Source organism: Electrophorus electricus, chromosome 2, assembly GCF_013358815.1.
Source record: "Electrophorus electricus isolate fEleEle1 chromosome 2, fEleEle1.pri, whole genome shotgun sequence".
NCBI classification, from domain to species: Eukaryota; Metazoa; Chordata; class Actinopteri; order Gymnotiformes; family Gymnotidae; genus Electrophorus; species Electrophorus electricus.
This window is the reverse complement of record NC_049536.1, coordinates 1,341,954-1,368,197: the sequence shown is the minus strand read 5'-3', so window position 1 is coordinate 1,368,197 and position 26,244 is coordinate 1,341,954. Positions and strand designations below refer to the sequence as shown.

Below are 26,244 nucleotides of genomic sequence, written 5' to 3'. Positions count from 1 at the left end.
AACCAAAACCGACACTAATGAAATAAAACGACACACTAACTAATCCTAATAATAGGAGAAACATACAAAAGACTTTCCTAACTCTCTGATACATAAACAGAGAGAAAACCCACACCCAACAAAAATGGCAGTCACTCCCTACCACCAGTGTCCAGCACAAAAGTACCAAACAAACAATATTTACACTATTTACACAATCTACATATATGTATATATACACAGCTAACGAAGCAGGAGGGGTGAAGCCAAAGATAAAGTTCAAACACATATTGAACACATATACACACACATCCATCTTTCCCTAATAGCCAAATACAACGACCAGAGTTTGGGATTTTGTGCGCAACCATTGTGATCAGTCACAAAATCTGCTATCTCGCTGTGCCCAACAGTTGTTATTGCACGTGGGATAGAAGCAGGTCTCAGTGAAGAAGAAAAGCTGAAGAAGGAAACTGAAGGTGTTTCATAGAGTTCAGCTGCCATGTCTGAGAATGCTAGCACTGTAATTGGACCAAGCCCAAAACAAAAGGGTTCCTTCTCTGCTCCCCTGAGTATTTACAGAGCCATGCAGAAGAAGGTTTTGGGGTTGCTCCATGGGATACAGGAATCATTTTCAAAAGAGGGACAGGCTTCCTCACCTGTTAAACTCATTGAATCTGTGAGTGTGCTCTGCTGTGTGCAGTACTTCCAACCATCAGAGAGGATGGTACTGTTTGTGAGAGGCCAATTTCAGCGTCAGATATATTTGTAGAGGAGTCTGTTAAATCCTTGCTGAGCCACAGTGCAGCCTCATTTGTAGCTGGTCAGTTGGTTTCACATACTTTCTTTGGCCGAGACACTGCAGCCTCCTCTGAACATCTTCAGGACTGTATGTCTATCAGTCAAAATGATTCCAGTAGTAAGTGTGCCAATGATGGAGATTTATTCAAAAAGTCCAGTGAGAGGGGCATGATGCCATAAGCAGACAAAAAAATAAATAAATTCCAAAAAAAACATAGAGAAAAAAAAAATAATTCAGTCATCAAGGCCAACAAAGAATTATACCCAAATAAGGCAACTTAACGTACATCCAATTATGGCATTCAATCAACGCGTCTCTCCCTTGCATTCCAACACCACTCCTTATATTTAATCTTTGCCCCTTACAACGAACAATTCTAGATACTTCATAATCTAGAATTCATAATATCTCTCCCCTATGGTTCAAAACAAAGGCTAAAATTTAAAACATTTTCCCATTATCCAAATATTCTCTTATTAAAATAAATATACCCATATCCAAACAGAGCCAGTAGTCACAATTTTATCTTCCTCCTTTCTATTTAGAAAATTACCTGCTCCAATAACGTGAACCAAAACTACAACTCCCCCTCACTACGCTTGACTTGTCCCCTTACAACCACTGAACTTGTCCCTTTACAACCGCTGAACTTGTCCCCTTACAACCGCTGTACATGCTTTTAAGCCAAACTCCCATTACCTTATTATAGTAAATATATCTACATCTACACATATGCATTAACGCTAGTAGTTATCTACACATATGCATTAACTCTAGTAGTTACCTACACATATGCATTAACTCTAGTAGTTACCTACACAGTCAGTTGGCCACTGTGAATAATGTAAAACAATTACACTTATTACTTTACAGAACTTCAGCAAGTTTGTTCCCTCTAATAACGGTGTAATTACTATAAAAGTATTTCAACCCCTTGTACTGTCCACGTTATCCCTCTAATATTCGGCCCTGCTGTTTGTCCACATGGAACAGACCGGAGTGCCATTACATCTGCATAAAAATCATGGTCTCCTTGAAAGATGCAGACTTTTCCCTTTACCACTGCTTGTAGAAAGTGTCTTCGAAAGGCTGGCAGTAGGTTTGGGAGATGATTTTGCGTCCATCTTCAACCAGAAATGGTCCAGCTAGCTCATCTTTAATAATACCAGCCCATAGCAGTACCTCGCCTCCACAATGCTGGGGTCTGAGTCGAAGTCGAGCTCTGTGCCCAATACTAATCCAGCCAGGGGCCCATCCAACTGATCTGTCAAGAGTCACTCCCATCTTATCAGTCCATAAAACCTTTAAAAAATCTGTCTTCAGATATTTCTTGGCCCAGTCTTGACATCTCACCTTATGTGTCTTGTTTAGTGGTGGTAGGGTTTCAACCTTCCTTAACTTAAACATGAAGTTTACAACAAAGCACCTGAAGTTGAATCACAGGGTAAAAGTGTCACATTTGTTTAAAGTAGTAAACATTCCTGCTTGTTCCATTACCATGTCTGATATAAATCCCTCTGATAATCTGTGGCATGTGGTAAAACACTCGCTGAGGTCTGGTCACAGAACATCAGAGGAATAAAGCACAATTCCCCAAGTCAGTGTGCAACATGTTTTTAAATGCCATTGAGGGGATGGTATTTCACTAAACTAGACCTACACAGTGCTTACAACCTCAAAGGATTAGGGAGGGAGACGAATGGAAGACAGCCTTCAGTACATCCTCAGGTCACTATAAGTATTTAGCTCTGCCATATGGTTTAGCCACAGCTCCCTCAATATTTCAAGTGTACATAAATGAGGTCCTAAGGGAGTTTCAGGGTAGATCCGTCATTGCTTATATCGATGACATCCTGATCTATTCCTCCTACTTCGACCAACATGTGCCGTGATGTCTGTGCTGTTCTTGGTACCCTTTTATGGCACCACGTCTACTGCAAGTTGGAGAAATATGAATTCCACTGCAGAGAGGTAAGTTTTCTGGGATACATTATACGAGAGGGTAGTGTACACATGCAACCATGCAAGGTAGAAGCAGTAACAAGCTGGCTGAGACCCCGGACTCAATGGGAGTTGCAACGATTCTTAGGATTTGCTCATTTTTACAGGAGGTTTATTAAATCTTTTATCACCCTGTCCAGACCCATCAGACTTGCTTCGGGGACAAGCTAAATGCCTTAAATGGAATTCCGCAGCAGAGAGTGCTATCAAGGACATAAAAATTGCCTTCTCTACTGCTCCTGTGTTACAGCATCCCGACCCAGAGAAGCCTTTTGTCGTGGAGGTAGATGCCTTGGATGTGGGAGTTGGAGCAGTACTATCCCTAGAAAAAGGGAGGGAAGGAAAGTTAGGGCCCATAGCCTACTTCTCTCAGAAGCTAAGCTCATCTGAGCAGAATTAAGGGGTTGGGGATAGAGAGCTCTTGGTGATGAAACTTGCTTTTGAAGAATGGAGACATTGGCTGGAGGGAGTGAGACACCCCTTCACTGTGGTAACCAACCATAAAAATCTAGAATACCTCCAAACTACTAAGAGGATGAACTCCAGGCAGGCTCGTTGGTTACTCTTCTTCTCCCGGTTTGTTTTTCATGTCACCTACAGACCAGGAGAGAAGAATGTAAGGATGGACCCGCTCTCCCAGCAACATAACACCAAAGCCCGTCGACCAATCAGGAGCCAGTTCTTTCTCCTTCATGCTTCTTGGTAACATGGGATATAGACTGCAGCATAAAGGCAGCTAACCCACATCCTTACTGTCCATTGAACTGGCTCTATGTTCCTCCCAAACACCGTGGAGCTCTCATCATATGGGCGCACACATCGGTTGGAACCAGACATCTGGGATCAACATGCATGGCGCAATTGTTGGGTGCACACTACTGGAGGCCGGCCATGCACAAAGACGTGGTCAAGTACGTAGCTTGGTACATAGACTGTGCTATCCGCAAGACGCCACACAGTCCACCTGCAGGTAAGCTGCATCCTCTTCCCTCTCCCCTATGTCCATGGTCCCACATCTGCATAGACTTTGTTATGGATCTACCTGCCTCTGAGGGGAATACTGTGGTGATTGTCGACAGCTTTTCTTAGATGGTTAGGTTTATTCCTTCGAAGGGATTACCTACGGCAATTGGAGACAGTGGATCTGCTCTTCTGCCATGTGTGTAGGCAGTTTTACTTGGCAGGTGTGGAAGGCGTTACTTGGGAAACTAAATATTACTGTTAGCCTAACATCTAGTTACCACCCCCAAGCTAACGAACAAGTGGAGAGAGTTAATCAGGAGCTGGACAAGTTTCTTCATTTGTACTGTCAACAGCATCGGGAGACATGGAGAACATACCTTGCCTTGGCTGGGTATGTGCAAAATTCTCTTTGCCATGCCGGGAATCCACCTGGGAATGCCATGCCGGGAATCCACCGGGAATCCACTTGCTTTACCCCTGGAATCCACCTACATCTGACCAAACGGCTGTTGAAATGTGGTGTCGACACAGCAAACAGGTTTGGGAGGAGGCTCACCAGAGGTTGCGTTCAGCTATCGCGGCCTACAAGAAAAAGATGGACAGGAGGGGCAGGGTGACTGCTCAGTTTGAACATGAACAAAAGGTTTGGGTGGCTACTAAGGACGGCCGGGCTGACCCTTCAGGCAAGCTAAAAGCCAAGTATGAGGGTCCGTACATCATAACCGGTCAGGTAAATGAGGTAACCCATCGCATAGGCTTACCAGGGAACAGCCATGCCTCAACTGTCTTCCATGTGTCAGCCCTGCAGCCTGTGGTGGAGGGTCCCCTCTCAGAGGAGGAAAATCCTTCAGGGGCCATACCTCCACCGGAGGTAGAGGGAGAACCAGCTTACTGGATACATGCCTTACTCGATTCAAGGAGGACGGGTTCTTGATTGCAATATCTAACGAACTGGGATGGGTACGGTCTGTATACCGGCCTCCCAAGTATTGGACCCCAACCTCACCACCTCCTTTCACAGGGAACACCCACTGAAGCCTGCTCCTCGTTGGCTGGGCCGGCCATGCTCTAGGAGAATGGCGGGGCTTTCTGTCACCTTCCTATTAATCCTGCTCACCTGTTCCTTGTTTCGTTCCTTCACTATTTACACCTGCAGGTTCCTGAAGGCAGTGCTCCATATTAGTGGACTTATCAGCCAAGTGTCATGTCTTTATTTGTCCTTTTGTCACTGCTTTGCAGTTGTTTAATAATGGACAATAAAGAGCACTTCCTTTCAGCCTCATCTATCGCTCCCTGTGTCGCTACCATCACAACTATACATTCACATATATTGAATAGAGTTTTTAACCTAGATTTTATCGGATCACTGAGAAATGTTACTACAGACTTCAAAAGGTTGGTTTATGAGTTATGCCCCAGTATTCTTTGATTTATTACTGCAAAGCTTATATGCATTTGTAGAAAACAGTCTCCCAAAAAGGACTGTATACAGGTGTATGCAGGCACAATAAAGGTAGATAACAGTCTTCATCCTTTCACCACAGACATTGGTTACACCCATCACAATTAAAATATACTGCAGTTAACAGTTTTAAAAGCTTTAATTGAGGACAAAATTGGAGAAACCTATAGCTCATCTTTGACCCTTTAAGAGGGAATTGTAGGACATCAGTAAACAAAAATAAAATTCACATTCACAAATCCAAAGACGTAACATGGACTGGGATTGGTGGTGTGTTAGGTGTGTTGTATCATGTAGATGTGTGGCATGCGGCACTAGCATCAGGCAGACTTGTGTCATGGGGCACTAGTATGAAGAAGATGTGTGGCGTGGGGCACTAGTATGAAGAAGATGTGTGGCGTGGGGCACTAGTATGAAGAAGATGTGTGGCGTGGGGCACTAGTATGAAGAAGATGTGTGGCATGGGGCACTAGTATCAGGCAGACTTGTGTCATGGGGCACTAGTATGAAGAAGATGTGTGGCGTGGGGCACTAGTATCAGGCAGACTTGTGTCATGGAGCACTAGTATGAAGAAGATGTGTGGTGTGGGGCACTAGTATCAGGCAGACTTGTGTCATGGGGCATTAGTATGAAGAAGATGTGTGGCGTGGGGCACTAGTATCAGGCAGACTTGTGTCATGGGGCACTAATATGAAGAAGATGTGTGGCGTGGGGCACTAGTATGAAGAAGATGTGTGGCGTGGGGCACTAGTATGAAGAAGATGTGTGGCGTGGGGCACTAGTATGAAGAAGATGTGTGGCATGGGGCACTAGTATCAGGCAGACTTGTGTCATGGGGCACTAGTATGAAGAAGATGTGTGCCGTGGGGCACTAGTATCAGGCAGACTTGTGTCATGGAGCACTAGTATGAAGAAGATGTGTGGTGTGGGGCACTAGTATCAGGCAGACTTGTGTCATGGGGCACTAGTATGAAGAAGATGTGTGGTGTGGGGCACTAGTATCAGGCAGACTTGTGTCATGGGGCACTAGTATGAAGAAGATGTGTGGCATGGGGCACTAGTATCAGACAGACTTGTGTCATGGGGCACTAGTATGAAGAAGATGTGTGGCGTGGGGCACTAGTATCAGGCAGACTTGTGTCATGGGGCACTAGTATGAAGAAGATGTGTGGCGTGGGGCACTAGTATGAAGAAGATGTGTCACGTGGGGCACTAGTATCAGGCAGACTTGTGTCATGGGGCACTAGTATGAAGAAGATGTGTGGCGTGGGGCACTAGTATCAGGCAGACTTGTGTCATGGGGCACTAGTATGAAGAAGATGTGTGGCGTGGGGCACTAGTATCAGGGCTGCTGCTCTGATGCGGAGCTACATGTGAGATGCTGTGGGCAGAGCAGTGAGAGTGGGTGGAGACTGGTAGGGGTCTCTAGTTCTCCGGCTGGGTAATTTTGCTCCTGTAGCTGGATGGAGGTCCAGCTCTGGGTTCCAGCCGCCTCTACGCTGCTGCCCACTATAGAAACCTCACGGGCCTTCCAGTCTCTTGTTGCTGCCTGGTGGGCCTTCCTATGTTCTGTGCCTGGTCTTGTCCCAGTCCCTGTTGTGTCTGTTCCACTGTCTTCATGTGGTCTTCTCAGAGAGGCTTATAGAAGGACTTTGTTGTCTCCTTGGAACTTCTTATGTTATGGATATACAAGATTCTCTGGCATTCACCAATCAGGGACTTAATGCTTGGTGAGACCCATGGCTTCTGTGTTGGGTAGTCCTCTACTCTTTGAGAAGGTGTTCTTGTAAGAGTGTTATGACCCTATTACTTGCACCAGTCGGGAGACGATGTCATCACTACAGCTCACTGGTTCATAGTGCGCCCTCGTGTGGGTAACCTGAAGAACAAATTTTAACACCACAGCATGAAGAAACACCTCCGAAAGTCCAGAGGACTTTCATTTATTGATGTGGCAAACAAGTTTTACGTTTTCGGAGCAGAGTTTCTATCACAAAATCTCTCACTGATTTTATTCACAATAACGATAAGGAATCGCTTCATCCCAATCTTATCCCATCTGGAGACAGTATTTTTGTAACATTGATTTTAGGGTCTGATGAAATCGTTCCAAAGCCCCTTGGGACTCAGGGTGGTAAGCACTTGATACACTATGCTTAATAGACAACTGTTTTAAAACTTATTTTATTTTGGCAAATATTTTGGATAAAAAAAAAGGATCCTCGGTCTGTCTGAATGTGCTGTGGTAAACCAAAAAGAGAATAGAAATTTATCAAGGCTTTAATGATGGACTTCATTTTTATGGTGCGTAATGGAATAGCCTCTGGAAACCTTGTAATGCCACACATTACTGTCAGAAGATGCTGCTGTCCCATTTTGTTTTGGGCAGGGGTCCTACACAGTCTAAAAGAAGTGTATCAAAATGAACACCAACCACAGGTATAGGCTAAAGCAGGGCAGGCAGTATCTTTTGATTTGGTTTGCTGACAGGTATGGCAAGAGTGACAATAGTCTCTAACATCAGACTAACACTGGCCAAAGGAAATGCTGTCAGATACATTTTCTTCACCCCCAAATTACCTGCTCGTAAATGTTTATGTGCTGAAGCTAAAACCTGGGATCTGTACTCCTGAGGCACAACTATTTGAACAACCCTATTCCACTTCTGATTTTCTCTGTGTGTAGGCAGAGTCCACCTCCATATAAATATACCGTCATCCCACATATATGTGGGTACTGTAGAATCGACATTGTGAGCTCTGTCCACGCTCTCTCTGCAATGTTGCAAAGAAAGATCTTTAAGCGGAGCATAACTAAGCTGTTCTTTATTGGCACAGGAATCCATGTTGGCAAACTCCCCGATTAATTTAGAAGGTCTACTCAATTCAGTATACTTCTCAATATCAAGCTCATCAGGCTTAACAGATACCTCTCTAGGCTCTGTATGGAACTAATCTGACTCATGCATGTCCACAACTTCCTCAAATTTACGACTGTCAACATGGGTAACTACACATGCAGGAAAGATAGATAACTCCTTATACTCCATGGTCTGTATGACAGTAGTACTATCTGGATGCCTTGTTACTTCAGGAACAGAAAGAACTCTTTTTCCTGCTAAGTCATTTCCCATTATAAAGGTAACTCGAGAATAGACAACGTAGCACAGATTCCAACAACAACTGTTCCTGTAACAAGTTCTGACTGCAAATTGATAGAGTAAGGGAACAGAAATGTAACCAGCTCCCATGCCCTGAACCAAGCGAGCAACACCACAATATGAGTCGTCTGACAACAGTAAAAATTCCCACCAAAACAAAGGACTGGCAGTGCCTGTATCTCTTAAGATGGTTACAAATCATTCTGTTCCTTTTTTTTCCTGGCATTGACACTATTCCATCCATTAAAAAGGGACAAATGTGTTGTCCACACCCTTTTCGTCAATGCTACTACCCAAAAGCTGACTCACAGATTTAATCAGGGCGACTTCTTTAGGAGAGAATCACATATTCTTCCATTTCAAAACTCGACAGTCAGCAATAAGATGACTGGGTTTGCGACAGTAAAAACATACCTGAGTCTCAGAGTCCTTTGTGCTTCCTGAATCATTACCACGTTTCTCACACATATCACAGTGATTATCCTTGGAGATTAATCGGCTAACTCAATCTCATACAGCAGATGGAAAAACGACTTTATGAATTAACACATACTCATCTGCAGCAAAAGCAGCATCTGAGAGACCTAGAAGTTTTTTGCTCATTTAAATGATGAAAGGTTTTTCCAGCAAACCACTCTTAAAGGTGATGTACTGATGTACTGAAACTGATGAACACTAACAACGACCATCCATGAGGCCCACACTGACAGGGCTTTAAATAAACAGACATACACTCAACGTGAACCCCGTACAGGTGCGTGCCATCATGTAGGGGGCGTGACAACAAATGTAATTCCCCCCAAACCACATGACTCGTGAGGGGGGAGCATTCCATGACATTTGCTAAATAATTTTTTTTTTCATTATCTAAACTTACTTACTAGAGAACATAATTTTTATTCAAGCTTGATACTGTGCTATTGGTAATTATTTCCTTTGCCTGTGTATGTAATGTTCAGATATAAAATGAAGAACTGAAACTAGTCTCTAGTAAAGTCAATACCAGTCAGAGTGAAAGAGAGCGAGAGCAGTGGGGTGAAACAGATTTGTGTTTACAGCCCTGAGAAACCTGCTCCTTCCCAGAATAGAACAACACTTTTTGCAGATGTTCAGCTTTCATTAGCCCAACTTACTCAAGCACAACACACTCCAGTGCAAAGAATCTTACAGTACAGATAGTGAATAATAAAATAATACAAGAACAGACCAAGTTCAAAATGAAGCTTTATTGAAGTGAAAACAAAACTCAATAATTAAAACCAGCTGAGTGGTGAATTAAGAAAAAAGAGCATTCTTCAGACTATAAACTCCATTGTTCAGGGCTGTATAAGCATGTTACATTACATTACAACTGACTGAGGTCATCATGGAAGAAGATCCTCCTCTTCCCTAAATGCAGCACTAAGAGTCAGTGAGCTGCTGTGGCTGTAACTGCAGTTCTGTTCTTCTACTCTGGTCAGAACACTCTGCTTCACATCTTAGATATCCACTGTACAACTCACCAGCGCCCCTTGTGGAAAGTATGTAGACAGCAGGCACAACGGAGATCCTGTACAGAGGAGCGATTGAGAGCACTACACCACACACACTTTTAGAAATATTTACATAAAATATACTAGATATTTCTTATTTATCATTCTCTATAAATCTGTTCATCAGTTCCAGTTATCCAATAATCAGCACACTGTAGCATAGTTTTATGACATTGTTCATACTGAATAGAAATATTATTTCTATTCATCTATATATTACATTGTATTATAAGGTTTATAGTTCTCTAGTATGGTTGGTTCTGTTAAATATGGTTATGTAAGAGGTATTCAGTGGAGGCATTACTTCAGAGAGAGACCACAGAGAGTATTTGGTAGATGCGTATTAATACAGAGAGGCCACAGAGAGTATTTGGTAGACGTGCATTAATACAGAGAGACCACAGAGAGTATTTGGTAGACGTGTATTAATACAGAGAGGCCACAGAGAGTATTTGGTAGACATGTATTAATACAGAGAGGTCACTTTGCATGTGCAGCACCTGCTTCAGTGCTCTGGGAGTGTTTATAGTCCTGTGAGTTTAACACTTCATGACTGAGAGCTGCCTGCCCCAGCAACTTCACCCACAGCAACCATGACTTTGATCCCCATCTTCATCTGCACACTGCTCCTCTGGAATCAAGGTAAAATATCATTTTATGCTTTGCTTTTGAGGTGAATAACCTAAAAAAACAGATGTCTTGTTTAGTTAAATATTCTAAACCTTCTATTAATAGATATAAGCAACATAAGAAATGGAAAATAAAATGTGATTTAAATTGGATTTACTTTGTTTTGTTTTGTTTTTTCCCCCAGAATCCATGTGTCAGGTGACTGTGACTCAGACTCCTGCAGTGAAATCTGCTCTTCCAGGAGACACAGTCACCATCAGCTGTAGAACAAACCCTGCAGTGTATAATGATGACTTTCTACACTGGTACCTGCAGAAACCTGGAGAAGCTCCTAAACTCCTGATCTACAGGGCTACTAACTTACAGTCAGGAACTCCAGCTCGTTTCAGTGGTAGTGGATCTGGATCTGACTTCACTCTGAGCATCAGAGGAGTCCAGACTGAAGATGCAGGAGATTATTACTGTCAGAGTTACCATTATATCAGTAGTACACCCCTGTTCACACAGTGTTAGAGAGTTGTACAAAAACCTCCCTCAGTCAGACTGCACAGAGGCTGCACTGCTGCAGCTGGGACCTACTGCAGGTGCTGAGGGGGAGGATGTGATACAGCACAATGACACACTCTGTTCAGGAGAGATGCCCCATCACACTCACTCACTACTGAACAACACACATCTATAGAAAATCATTCTTCTAGGAACCACAACACATTCACTCAAGTCATCAAAAAAATCTATAATGAATCACAAAGAGACAGTACAGACAACACTGTTGCACTTCTGTTAGAGGAGAGTTTTGTAGATCTATATGTCATTCTACTCCTGCTGTCTATGAGTTAGAAATGGAAGGTGTGAACATTAGTATGATCCATCAAGAAGAAACCCACCATTAAACACAATGCTAATGTTGCTGTTGACATTGACAGTGATAACAGCTCAGACTGAGCTGCATCACCAGAAACCTGGAGAAGCTCCTAAACTTCTCCTGTCTCTCTTTTCTTTGAGCAGATGATCTCTCTGTTTCTGCTGGAGCAGGTGAAGGCAAAACACTACACTTATAACAATATTAACAACACATGGAATTTATCTAGTGCTTATCAAGACCCCACAGAGGCACATTTACACACACCCAGTGCATGGAATCAGAAACCAGTCACAGCACTGCAGTACTGAGACCTTTGGTATCTTGGGGCAGTTGTTCTTATAATAGAGCAGGTAGTTATTAATGGAGAGAAATCTCTACTAGTAGTATGACTGATAAATCAGTATCAGTCATCTTCAGGAGATTCTGTCCTGTTTAGAGGTGATGTAAGCACACACTAAAGCACTAATCACCATGTCTGTGCCTTCATCTGATTATTCTCTGCTACTGTGAAACATTTCTACCAACACATACTTTTCATGTCCATTCTAAATCTTTGTTAACAAGTAAAAGTGAAAAATTTAAGATCTTTTGGGTGTAAAGTTAAATAACCTCACTATACTTGCTTAAATAAACTTACTACACAACAAGATGAAATAATGCCACCAACTGAAACAATGACTTTTTACTAAACTGTCTGAAAACTTAAAATAAAATTTAACTTTCAGTAAAATTCTCACATACACACACAAACATGCAATGCTGTCTAGCACACACACACACACACACACACACACACACACACACACACACACACACACACAGAGTCAGTGTGGATATCATGTAAATGGGGGTTTATGTATGTTAAACCTGTACAGGTAGGGCAGATTTCTTTTTCATGATACATTTGTAAATGTTTAGTCTTTTTTGGATAGAACAGCTTTCTGCCTTCATAAGTGACCCATGAGAGTATTGTATTGAAACAGCCCAATTTGTGCTACAAAGAGATATAAAGCATGATGGGATTATTTTCTGGCAGAAATAAACTAAAAATGATGATATTGTGATATACTGAAAGGGCCGAAGATGGTTTGTCCTCCAGCCCCTGATGTTCCAAAAATACACCGACTTACTCATGTTACAGTTTCTACTGAATGAAACGTGGAAATATCATATTTTTTATGATAAATGAAATGGCAGCTTTATCAAAATTTAATCCTATACCTCATCACACATTAGCATTTCTGCTGTATAGAAATGTAGAACTTTAAAGGTATTTGTAGTTATGAGTATTGTTGTGGGCAATTAAGAGACTATAATGTTTATTCAAAATCTTTATTCCATTTTGATCAAATAACCGAGGAGCATTTGAGTAATAAACACAGACTATCTAAAAGACAGCACATTAATCAGTGAGAGGAGAACACATCAGTACACATCAGTCTCCTAATATCAATGTTTACTGGAAGGTAGGTATAACTTTTTATATACCTCACACCAGTCATGTGACATCACATTATATACTGCTGTTCCACAGCTCACTGGAACAAAAAATTATTTGGAAGGAGCACTTTTAGCTACTTTTGTGAATGCTGATTGTTCCGTTTGCGTTGTTTAATTCTTGCTCTTCAAGAAGTCAAATAAAGTGAACCCTGTTGACCTGGTAGCTGATGGCCACAAGGCCAGCTCCTCTTCTGGACATCTTCAGGACTGTAAGTCTATCAGTCAGAATGCCTGTATTTCATAAGTATTTTTATTTTGGTGACAGATGCTGCAGTTCTGATTAATCTCATCTTTTGCAGCTTCACACAAAGAACCAAACGCTTTTACATCCTCTAGAAAAAAAGGCCGTAAACTTCTGCCTAAAAAGTGTTCAGCGATCTTCAAAACCATGCGAACCTCATTCAGACGCATGGCTAAACCATCATAAACACTGATTCATTGATATTGATGAATAAAGGCTTTCTGTTGCTCAATCCTGGATTAGTGTTTATTTAATAATATGGGGATTTTTCTTAGTTAGTCTGTCATTAGGAGCAAAACCCTTGAAACCTGATGTTCTGTGTCCCTCAGAAATTTCAAACCTTTTTTTAGGTTTGATTGAGTTTTAAATGTTTTAATATACTATCTAAATAATTCTGTGATTACTTGTATTTGTCTATGTGATGTGAATGCTTGAGACCCTAGGCTACAAATTACAAGACTCAGGCCACTCCCACTGTCCTGCTTGGAAATAGAGACCAAGATAAAGGACAACTCAGAAGTAAGTAAAATTTTCAAAGCTCCAGAAGGGCATTTCTGCTGTATAGAAATGTAGGACTTTAAAGATATTTGTAGTTATGAGTATTGTTGTGGGCAATTAAGAGAGGCCACAGAGAGTATTTGGTAGACGTGCATTAATACAGAGAGACCACAGAGAGTATTTGGTAGACGTGTATTAATACAGAGAGGCCACAGAGAGTATTTGGTAGACATGTATTAATACAGAGAGGTCACTTTGCATGTGCAGCACCTGCTTCAGTGCTCTGGGAGTGTTTATAGTCCTGTGAGTTTAACACTTCATGACTGAGAGCTGCCTGCCCCAGCAACTTCACCCACAGCAACCATGACTTTGATCCCCATCTTCATCTGCACACTGCTCCTCTGGAATCAAGGTAAAATATCATTTTATGCTTTGCTTTTGAGGTGAATAACCTAAAAAAACAGATGTCTTGTTTAGTAAAATATTCTAAACCTTCTATTAATAGATATAAGCAACATAATAATATGGGGATTTTTCTTAGTTAGTCTGTCATTAGGAGCAAAACCCTTGAAACCTGATGTTCTGTGTCCCTCAGAAATTTCAAACCTTTTTTTAGGTTTGATTGAGTTTTAAATGTTTTAATATACTATCTAAATAATTCTGTGATTACTTGTATTTGTCTATGTGATGTGAATGCTTGAGACCCTAGGCTACAAATTACAAGACTCAGGCCACTCCCACTGTCCTGCTTGGAAATAGAGACCAAGATAAAGGACAACTCAGAAGTAAGTAAAATTTACAAAGCTCCAGAAGGGCATTTCTGCTGTATAGAAATGTAGGACTTTAAAGGTATTTGTAGTTATGAGTATTGTTGTGGGCAATTAAGAGAGGCCACAGAGAGTATTTGGTAGACGTGCATTAATACAGAGAGACCACAGAGAGTATTTGGTAGACGTGTATTAATACAGAGAGGCCACAGAGAGTATTTGGTAGACATGTATTAATACAGAGAGGTCACTTTGCATGTGCAGCACCTGCTTCAGTGCTCTGGGAGTGTTTATAGTCCTGTGAGTTTAACACTTCATGACTGAGAGCTGCCTGCCCCAGCAACTTCACCCACAGCAACCATGACTTTGATCCCCATCTTCATCTGCACACTGCTCCTCTGGAATCAAGGTAAAATATCATTTTATGCTTTGCTTTTGAGGTGAATAACCTAAAAAAACAGATGTCTTGTTTAGTAAAATATTCTAAACCTTCTATTAATAGATATAAGCAACATAATAATATGGGGATTTTTCTTAGTTAGTCTGTCATTAGGAGCAAAACCCTTGAAACCTGATGTTCTGTGTCCCTCAGAAATTTCAAACCTTTTTTTAGGTTTGATTGAGTTTTAAATGTTTTAATATACTATCTAAATAATTCTGTGATTACTTGTATTTGTCTATGTGATGTGAATGCTTGAGACCCTAGGCTACAAATTACAAGACTCAGGCCACTCCCACTGTCCTGCTTGGAAATAGAGACCAAGATAAAGGACAACTCAGAAGTAAGTAAAATTTACAAAGCTCCAGAAGGGCATTTCTGCTATCTGATTCCTCCCCACTGAGACCTTCCGGTTCCTCACTGAGTCCTTAATCCTCTCAGACAGCTGAAGACCCTGACGTCCACATACCTGGCGATGACGTCACCCACGTGCCACGTCTTCCCTTCCTACGGGTATAAAAGGGTCCTGCAGACGGTATTAGGAAGTTTCATGCTCAATCTTGTGCTTTCACTTGTGTGTTTGTTCTTTGCTGTTCTGAGTGTTCTGTGCTCTGACCCTGTTAGTCTACTTCCACATTGAGATTCGCTTTGGCCTTCTGCTTGTTCTGTTGCCCTTATATCTAGTGTATATAGTGTATACAGTGTCTATATTCTAGTGCATATAGTTTGTGTTCACTTGTGTCACTTCACACCAGGTGTAGTGTGGGCTGCTGTTTGTTTTGCAGTTTTAGGTTTGTCTCTGTTTTGTGTATATATATATATAGATAGATAGATAGATAGATAGATAGATAGATATAGATGTGATCTGGGAGCACCAGACCCTGTGGGACAAACTGCTCAGAAGACCCACTAGGGGTCTGAGCCATCTGAACGTTGGGAGAAGTAAAAGTATGGAACTATACGAGCTAAATGCTACCCACCACAATACACCACTGCAAAAATAACAGAAGCACCGTTACTCACTCAAATCGATTATTTTGAGGAGTAGATTTTTAAGAATGAAATACGTTTGAAAACCATGGATTGTTTGAATTTAAAAGTATTTTTCCAATAATGTCCTTGTTTACATCAACGCTAATACATATACAAATGAGGAATGCTTAAAACTCCATATACACTGCCTGGACAAAAAAAAAAAAGGTCACCACCTGTATTTAACTAAGCAAATAGGTAAGAGCCTCCCATTGGCTAATTACTGTGTGGGTGATTATGGTTCAGCTGGCAACAAGTTATTTAACCCTAACTGATGCAGTGAGTAGCTTCTCATTTGTTAAACAACCATGTCAAAAGACACATCCTGTGGTCGTGGAAAAATTGTTAATCTGTTTCAGAAGGGTCTCACATTTAAAACTGTTCTCTCGACTATTGGGAAGATCATAACACCATAAATGTTCAGGATGCTGCACATATCTGGTAAGCTGGGCCTATAGAATGGACATTTATTGGGTGCATTGCACATTATTAAATGGGTTTTACTGAGAATACAGACAAACTCGTATCTGAATTACAGGCTTGATGCAAGAATGTCTGAACATGAATGAGAATATAAAGATCAGTTGTTGTATAAAGAAGCTTGTTAATGTGTTATTTAATAATACTTTTTTTTAACGATAACTGGTCCAACATATTACAACCGAATTAATTTTATGTGAAGAATATATATCCATCTAGTCTATCCTACCTATGGAACAATTTATATATATATATATATATATATATATATATGACAGACAGACAGACAGACAGACAGACAGACAGACAGACAGACAGACAGACAGACAGATATATATATATATATATATATATATATATATATATATATATATATATATATATATATATATATATATATATATATATATATATATATATATATATATATATATATATATATATAATCTGGGAGTACCAGACCCTGTGGGACAAACTGCTCAGAAGACCCAGTAGAGGTCTGAGCCGTCTGAACGTTGGGAGAAGTCATAAATATGAGCAGTGAGTATGATCATTATCTGACCTTCAGTTCTATATTATTCATTATGATATGGTACACGAGAATGGGGTTTAAGCATATATGTGCTAAACATGGGTAACATGTTTCCTGGGAATGGATGACTTTGATGAAGTATACGCCAATGTTACGCCCCCATCTAGGCTGTGAGGCCGTATCAAGCTAAAAGAAGTGCAAATGGCTAATGTAATAGAATTTGTGAAAAAAAGGAACAGCAACAAAACAAACAGAAACACAAATGGAAGCTTTTTTTAGTGTATTGTACAGAGGTTATCATTTACAAATAATCTTATTGGTGCAATTCCCTCAGGAGTGACCCAGGCCAAAATAATAACCAAAACCGACACTAATCAAATAAAACTACACACTAACTAATCCTAATAATAGCAGAAACATGCAAAAGACTTTCCTAACTCTCTGATACATAAACAGAGAGAAAACCCACACCCAACAAAAATGGCAGTCACTCCCTACCACCAGTGTCCAGCACAAAAGTACCAAACAAACAATATTTACACTATTTACACAATCTACATATATGTATATATATATACAGCTAACGAAGCAGGAGGGGTGAAGCCAAAGATAAAGTTCAAAAATGGAGAAAAACAAGGTCATACACAAAACATACAAATTTTCATTCACAGCCAAACAAACTCCAAACTAACACACAGTCTCCTCTCTCTCTCTTCCTCTATTGTGGGAGGGACTTTTAAATAGCTGATACAGTTGGCTGGAAACCCGGCAAGGAACGGGGCAGAGTCTCAAACAGGGTGGAAATCCTGGCAGTGTACCTGGAACACATATACACACACATCCATCTTTCCCTCATAGCCAAATACAATGACCAGAGTTTGGGATTTTGTGCTCAACCATTGTGATCAGTCACAAAATCGGCTATCTCGCTGTACCCAACAGTTGTTATTGCACATGGGATAGAAGCAGGTCTCAGTGAAGAAGAAAAGCTGAAGAAGGAAACTGAAGGTGTTTCATACAGTTCAGCTGCCATGTCTGAGAATGCTAGCACTGTGATTGGACCAAGCCCAAAACAAAAGGGTTCCTTCTCTGCTCCCCTGAGTATTTACAGAGCCATGCAGAAGAAGGTTTTGGGGTTGCTCCATGGGATACAGGAATCATTTTCAAGAGAGGGACAGGCTTCCTCACCTGTTAAACTCATTGAATCTGTGAGTGTGCTCTGCTGTGTGCAGTACTTCCAACCATCAGAGAGGATGGTACTGTTTGTGAGAGGCCAATTTCAGCGTCAGATATATTTGTAGAGGAGTCTGTTAAACCCTTGCTGAGCCACAGTGCAGCCTCATTTGTAGCTAGTCAGTTGGTTTCACCTACTTTCTTTGGCCGAGACACTGCAGCCTCCTCTGAACATCTTCAGGACTGTAAGTCTATCAGTCAGAATGATTCTGGTAGTAAGTATGCCAATGATGGAGATTTATTCAAAAAGTCCAGTGAGAGGGGCATGATGCCATAAGCAGACAAAAAAAAAAAAAAAAAAAAAAAAATCCAAAAAAACATAGAGAAAAAAAAAAAATTCAGTCATCCAGGCCAACAAATAATTATTCCCAAATAAGGCAACTTAACGTACATCCAATTATGGCATTCAATCTCTCCCTTGCATTCCAACGCCACTCCTTATATTTAATCTTTGCCCCTTAGACTGAACCATTCTAGATACTTCATAATCTAGAATTCATAATATCTCTCCCCTATGGTTCAAAACAAAGGCTAAAATTTAAAACGTTTTCCCATTATCCAAAAATTCTATTATTAAAATAAAGTATACCCATATCCAAACAGAGCCAGTAGTCACAATTTTATCTTCCTCCTTTCCATTTAGAAAATTACCTGCTCCAATAACGTGAACCAAAACTACAACTCCCCCTCAATTCGGGGCACTACGCTTGACTTGTCCCCTTACAACCGCTGAACAAAACAAGTACATGCTTTGAAGCCAAACTCCTGTTACCTTATTATAGTAAATATATCTACATCTACACATATACATTAACTCTAGTAGTTACCTACACATATACATTAACTCTAGTAGTTATCTACACATATACATTATCTCTAGTAGTTACCTACACATATACATTAACTCTAGTAGTTATCTACACATATACATTAACTCTAGTAGTTATCTGCACATATGCATTAACTCTATTAGTTATCTACACATATACATTAACTCTAGTAGTTATCTACACATATGCATTAACTCTAGTAATTACCTACACAGTCAGTTGGCCACCCTGAGCAATGTAAGACAATTACAATTATTATTTTACAGAACTCCAGCAAGTTTGTTCCCTCTAATAATAGTGTAATTACTATAAAAGTCTTTCAACCCCTTGTACTGTCCACGTTATCCCTCTAATATTTGGCTCTCCTGTTTGTCCACATGGAACAGACCGGAGTGCCGTTACATCTGCATGAAAATCATGGTCTCCTTGAAAGATGCAGACTTTTCCCTTTACCACTGCTTGTAGAAAGTGTCTTCTAAAGGCTGGCAGTAGGTTTGGGAGATGATTTTGCTTCCATCTTCAACCCAAAATGGTCCAACTAGCTCATCTTTAATAATACCGGCCCACAGAAGTACCCCAACTCCACAATGCTGGGGTCTGAGTCTAAGTGGAGCTCTGTGCTCGTTACTAATCCAGCCAGGGGCCCATCCAACTGGTCTGTCAAGAGTCACTCCCATCTTATCAGTCCATAAAACCTTTGAAAAATCAGATATCAGATATCTTCAGATATTTCTTGGCCCAGTCTTGACATTTCACCTTATGTGACATTTCACTTGGTCATATCTCTGAGTATTGAACATTTTGTACTTCTGGGCACTCCAGGTAGGTTGCAGGTCTGGAATATGACAGTACTGGATGATAATGGGTTGCTGGTCGCTTCACATTTGATTCTTCTCTAATCTTTAATTTGAGTCTTTTTTCTCAACACGTTTCTTGTGAACCTGTTGACTATTTGCAACAAAATGTTTGACAGTTCTGTGATCATGCCACAATATCTTAGCAAGTTTAAGAGTGCTGCATCCCTCTTGAATACTTTTTACAATTTTTGATGTTTCAGAGTCAGATAAATCTCTTTTTTGTCCCCTTTTTGCATGAGGAAAAGAAGCTGCCTAATAATTATGCACAGCTTTTTATAGGGTGTTGATCTCCTTAGCTCCCACCCTCCCTCATTACACAAATACACATCACCTGATATGCTTAAAATCATTAACCATTCAACTTGAAGTTGGAAAATATGCATAAAAATGAAGTTTACAACAAAGCACCGAAAATTGAATCACAGGGTAAAAGGGTCATATTTGTTTAAATTAGTAATCATTCCTGCTTGTCCCATTACCAATAAACTGTCTGGTAACATTATTAAAGATGTTTATCTCTTATAAAAGAGCAGACAATGTCCAAAATGAAGCTTTATTTCAGTGGAAGTAACAGAAATGCCAGGACACAGAACAGAATACAGACAGAGCTGCTGCATTCTGTTCTCCTGCACTGGTCAGAACTCCCTCCTGCACCTCTGAGACGTCCACAGTCCAGCTTACCACTCACTGAGTTTAGTGCCTCATCCACAAGTCACCCATAGTGATACATTCTAATGAAGCTGTCATTCGAAAACCTCTGACATTATAGTGACCACACACATACACACACACATATGTACACAAGTTCAAGTTCAAGTTTGGTTTATTTGTCACATACATAGTCATACACAGTATAACTCGCAGTGAAATGGTTGAGAGTGCTCTGCCCAAACTGAGGAAAGAAAACAGGGGTGCATAGATATTCTATATACGTGAACTATATATATGCAAAGAGAAATATATATATATATTCTATGTATGTACAAAATATATTAACAATGTATGTACAATATATGTATATTATGATTATATACACAATGTACAAAGTATATGGTTGTGTATATATGTACACAATGTACAGAATGTACAGATCCGTTTTGTATAATAACATAACATATTTACAGTTGTGTTACAAGGTAATTGAATATATATATATATACAGTTATGTTACATGGTGGTGGTGGTCCCCACAGTTTATCAGTTTCCCTGTTTCAGGGCCCGAATGGCCTGTGGGAAGAAGCTCCTCTTCAGTCTCTCTGTATTGGTCTTCAGGGAGCGAAAGCACCTCCCTGACCTCAACAGAGAGAAGATCCTATTGTTCGCATGGGTGGGGTCCTTCACAATCCTCCTGGCCTTGGTCTGGCACCGTTTGTAGTAGATGGCCTGCAGGTCAGGAAGTTCCATGTGAGTGATGCGCTCTGCTGAACGAACTACCCTTTGGAGTGCTTGTCTGTCCTGCTTGGTGCTATTCCCAAACCAGACTGTGATGTTCCCCGTGAGGATGCTCTCGATAGTGCAGGTGTAGAAGTTCCACAGTACCTTGGAGGGCAGTCTGAAGTCTCTTAGGCATCTGAGGTGGTAAAGATGCTGACGAGCCTTCTTTGCCAGGGAGTTGGTATGGCGGGACCAGGACAGGTCCTGCGAGATGTGAACACCAAGGTACCTGAAACTATCTACTCTCTCCACCGTGGTTCCACTGATCCTCACAGGTTGGTAGTGCCGCTCCTGCTTCTTGCTGCAATCCACGATCAGCTCCTTTGTCTTACTGACGTTTAGGAGGAGATTATTTTCCTGGCACCAGTTTTCCAGGTGTTTAATCTCCTCCAGGTAGGCCCTCTCGTCTGTATATATGAACAAATGCAAGATTGTGCCGGTGAGGTCGACTGCCGTCACGACTGCTCCGTCCACACCTGGCACTTTTTTCACTCTTTTCGCTCTTCCCGCTACCCCTGATTTCTCCGCAGCCCTTCTCTACACACCACGGAGCTTATCTCATACAGCAGAGATGCCCTTATTTCTCTTAATCTACATAGCACTCACCTCAAGCCGTATCTAACCCCAGACCTAAGATGGCCGACGGAGATCCTGAGGGAAAATAAAGGACGTGGTGTGAGGAAAAGGCCTCAAGGGAAGCGAGCCGGCATCAGGAACAGGCTGAGGGCTCGCGTACACCGAGCTCCCTTACCCAGCATCCTACTAGCCAATGTCCAGTCTCTGGACAACAAGCTAGACGACCTCCGGGCCAGGATAAATTTCCAAAGGGACATTTGGGTCTGCAATCTCCTCTGCTTCACCGAGTCATGGCTGAAACCAGCGGTACCAAACCATGCTATCCAGCCAGCCGAGTTCTTCTCGGTTCACCGCATGGACAGGACGGTGAATTCAGGGAAGTCGAGAGGCGGTGGAGTGTGTGTGATGGTAAACAACAGCTGGTGTAACAATGCCAATGTTGTTACTCTCACCCGCTCCTGCTCACCCAACCTGGAGCTGCTCGCCCTCAAGCTTCGTCCTTTCTACCTTCCCCGGGAGTTCACTTCGGTCATCATCAACACCGTGTACATCCCACCTCAGGCCAACATGGACACTGCCCTGTGTGAACTTCATGAGGCTCTCACACAGTTTCAGACACAGCACCAGGACACTGCACTTATCGTAGTTGAGGATTTCAACAGCGCTAACCTCAAGCGTGCAGTGCCCAACCTTTACCAGCACATAACCTTCCCCACCAGGGGAAGGGACATTAGACCACTGCTACACCCCATACAAGGACAGTTACAAGGCACTAGCTCATCCACCGTTTGGTAAGTCGGACCACGCCGCCATCTTCCTCCTACCAAAATATAAACAACAGCTGAAATGGGAAGCTCCGGTTTCCGCTGCTAACAACAACCCTAAGATTCATATTTCAGAAATTAATCATTTTTTAAAAAAATATTTAATTACTTTTCCCATCTCCACCTAAACTAATATTTAATGAATATTAATAATATAGTATATTTTGTATTGTCATGTCAGCTAAGAGAGGAGGAATTTGGTATATTGCAGTTTTTGTTATGATTGTTTAAAGACTTTGAAAACAGGGCTCATTTTGTCAAACACTACACACAGTTCACACAGTCACACAAAAGTAGCAGAACACCTGTTTATTTGCAAAATCAAACACTTCAATCAAAGCTGTACAATAAATTATACAATAACAATGACAATGTGTCTCATCTGCTCTGCATCCACCTGGTCTTCTGATGTGATGTTGGTGTGTAGTCTGTCTAACGTCAATGTGTGGACTGTGATGATGGTGTGTAGTCTGTCTAACGTGAATGTGTGGACTGTGATCATGGTGTGTAGTCTGTCTAAAGTGAGTGTCTAGACTGTGTTGTTGTAAGGACCCAGGTTGCCATGGCGATGGAGGACTCCATTCTGTGTGATTACAGCCACATTGTGATGATACCACCACGTTGGCCCTCGACATTCTAAATAGCTTTGTGACCAGTGATGCCTCTCCCTCTTCTTAGTTTGTCAGGTGAAGTCCAGATAACATTGCATCAACCTACTAGAAACGTACATGTAAAAAGGTTGTGTGCAGCAAACAATATTGAAGTGAACACATCACATGAATACATTACATACCTGCATATGTTTATGCCACAGGTCTTTTACTTAAAGACAGATAAACTCACCTGTTTCATTTTATAGTGCTTACACTTCAGTTGTGAGTTTGCAATTAATCACCCACGTGATCATCACAATTAATCATCCCAAGTTCATTTGACAGCTGTGTTTGTTCAGTTGGTTCACAGGTGGGAGGTTTTCAAAGGCAAAGTGACATTGTATTTGATTTCTGTGTCTAATGTAGAGAAGATTGTTTAGTAGAAGTGATGTCATGTTACATTTCTGTCTAATGTAGAGAAGTGTGTTTAGTAGAAGTGATGTCATGTTAGATTTCTGTCTAATGTAGAGAAGTGTGTTTAGTAGAAGTGTGTGTAATGCTTTGATTAAAATCTGAGGCTGAGAATATGCTTATAGTAGTGCAGATCTGGGATGAGGTTTTGCTATCTGACTGTCAGATTTCACTAAATGTGAGTTATTTTTTATTATAGTGTGAAACAAATAATAAGAAACTGTAATACAGAGAATTTGGTAGATGTGTATTAATACAGAGAGGCCACAGAGAGTATTTGGTAGATGTGTATTAATACAGAGAATCCACAGAGAGTATTTGGTAGACGTGTATTAATACAGAGAGGCCACAGAGAGTATTTGGTAGATGTTAATTTGTGTAGAGAGGAAACTTTGCATGTGCAGCACCTGCTTCAGTGCTCTGGGAGTGTTTATAGTTCTGTGAGTTTAACACTTCATGACTGAGAGCTGCCTGCCCCAGCAACTTCACCCACAGCAACCATGACTTTGATCCCCATCTTCATCTGCACACTGGTCCTCTGGACTCAAGGTAACAAAACTTTATATTTTACATGGCATCTGAATAAGAAGAAACCAGCCACAGAAAACACAACATATCAGGTAAATGTGGATGAGGAATATATTTATCTCATTAAATTAGTGATTATTTTTTTCAGACTGCCGTGGTCAGGTTACTGTGACTCAGACTCCAGCAGTGAAATCTGCTCTTCCAGGAGACACAGTCACCATCAGCTGTAGAACAAACCCTGCAGTGTATTACAGCAGCAGCTATGGTCATCGTTTAGCCTGGTACCTGCAGAAACCTGGAGAAGCTCCTAAACTCCTGATCTACAGAGCTACTAACTTACAGTCAGGAACTCCAGCTCGTGTCAGTGGTAGTGGATCTGGATCTGACTTCACTCTGACCATCAGAGGAGTCCAGACTGAAGATGCAGGAGATTATTACTGTCAGAGTGAACACAACATTGGTGGTAACTGGCTGTTCACACAGTGTTAGAGAGTCATACAAAAACCTCCCTCAGTCAGACTGCCCAGAGACTGCACTGCTGCAGCTGGGACCTACTGCAGGTGTTGAGGGGGAGGATGTGATACAGCACAATGACGCACTCTGTGGAGGAGAGGAACCACAGCACAACACACTCACTACTGAACAACACACATCTAAAGAAAATCATTCTTCTAGGAACCACAACACACTGACTCACAACAGTATAATGTCAGAATTGACTTTTATTTTGTATTTGTTTGGTATTACATCTGAAAAACCTTACAAACAGTATGTGGATGGTTAAACATATTATCTATGCCCATGAGCTGATCCAGGATCAGTGTATCTGGCTCCTCTTCACTGAATCCTTAATCCCTTCAGACAGCTGCAGCTGAAAAAAAATACACCCCATTTTTATTATTCCTCTGGAGAAGTCATCAATCTGCTGATGGAGCTCCTTCCAGTTTCCTCTGTTGTGCCCAGTTTACCCCTGTGTCTCTCTCCAGTTTACCCCTGTGTCTCTCCAGTTTACCCCTGTGTCTCTCCAGTTTACCCCTGTGGCTCTCCAGTTTACCCGTGTCTCTCTCCAGTTTACCACTGTGTCTCTCCAGTTTACCCCTCCTGTCTCCAGTTTACCACTGTGTCTCTCTTCAGTTAACCTTTGTCTCTCTCCAGTTTACCCCTGCTTCTATCCAGTTTACCCCGTCTCTCTCCAGTTTACCCCTGCTTCTATCCAGTTTACCCCTCCTCTCTCCAGTTTACCCCTGCCTCTACCTAGTTTATTCCTGCCTACCCCCAGTTTATAACTCAATAATTGACTATACTAACATTAGTAACACCTATTGTCATGAATCCTATAGAAACATACAACAGAACTAATAATTAGACTGTGATCTTCTGGATGGAGATCTCCTGGGATCTGCTGGAGCCGTTCTCCCAGTATGGGGCTCACAGCCCGTAGTGCTCTGCTTACTAAGGGACACAGTTCCCACTGCTCCTGCTATTTAATGGCCCCTCCCACAAGGGAGGAAGGGAAGAGGGAAGACACACAGTTTTGTTGGTTTGTTTGGCTTTTGGTTGCAATTTTGTATGACTTGTGTATGACCTTGTTTTCCCCATTTTTGGACTTTGTGCTTTGGCTTCGCCTCTTCTGCTTCAGTAGCTGTTGCACATATACCTGTAGATATTGGACAGAGAGTGTAAATATTGTTTTGTTTGCTGCTTTGGTGTTGGATACTGGTGGTAGGGAGTGACTGCCATTTTTGTTGGGTGTGGGTTTTGCTTCTGTTTATCTGTCAGGTAGTTAAGAAAGTCTGTTGTATGTTTCTTTTGTTTGTTGGGATTATTTAGTGTGTATTTTTCTTCCATTAGTGTGGATTTTGTTTATTGTTTTGGCCTGGGTCACTGCTGAAGACATTGCACCAGAAAGATTGTTTGTAAATAATATCCTCTGTGAAATACACCAAAAGGAGACTTCCATTTGTGCTTTTGTTTGTTTTATTGCTATTCACTTTTTACAGCTTACATTCTCTTA

The 26,244-nt window shown here is 41.3% G+C and overlaps 1 pseudogene; it reads right to left on the bottom strand.

Moving 5' to 3' along the window:
* LOC118240941 overlaps positions 1-3,788 on the bottom strand; it is a 53,907-nt pseudogene extending 50,119 nt beyond the window's left edge.
* Between the last annotated feature and the right edge of the window lie 22,456 nt (positions 3,789-26,244).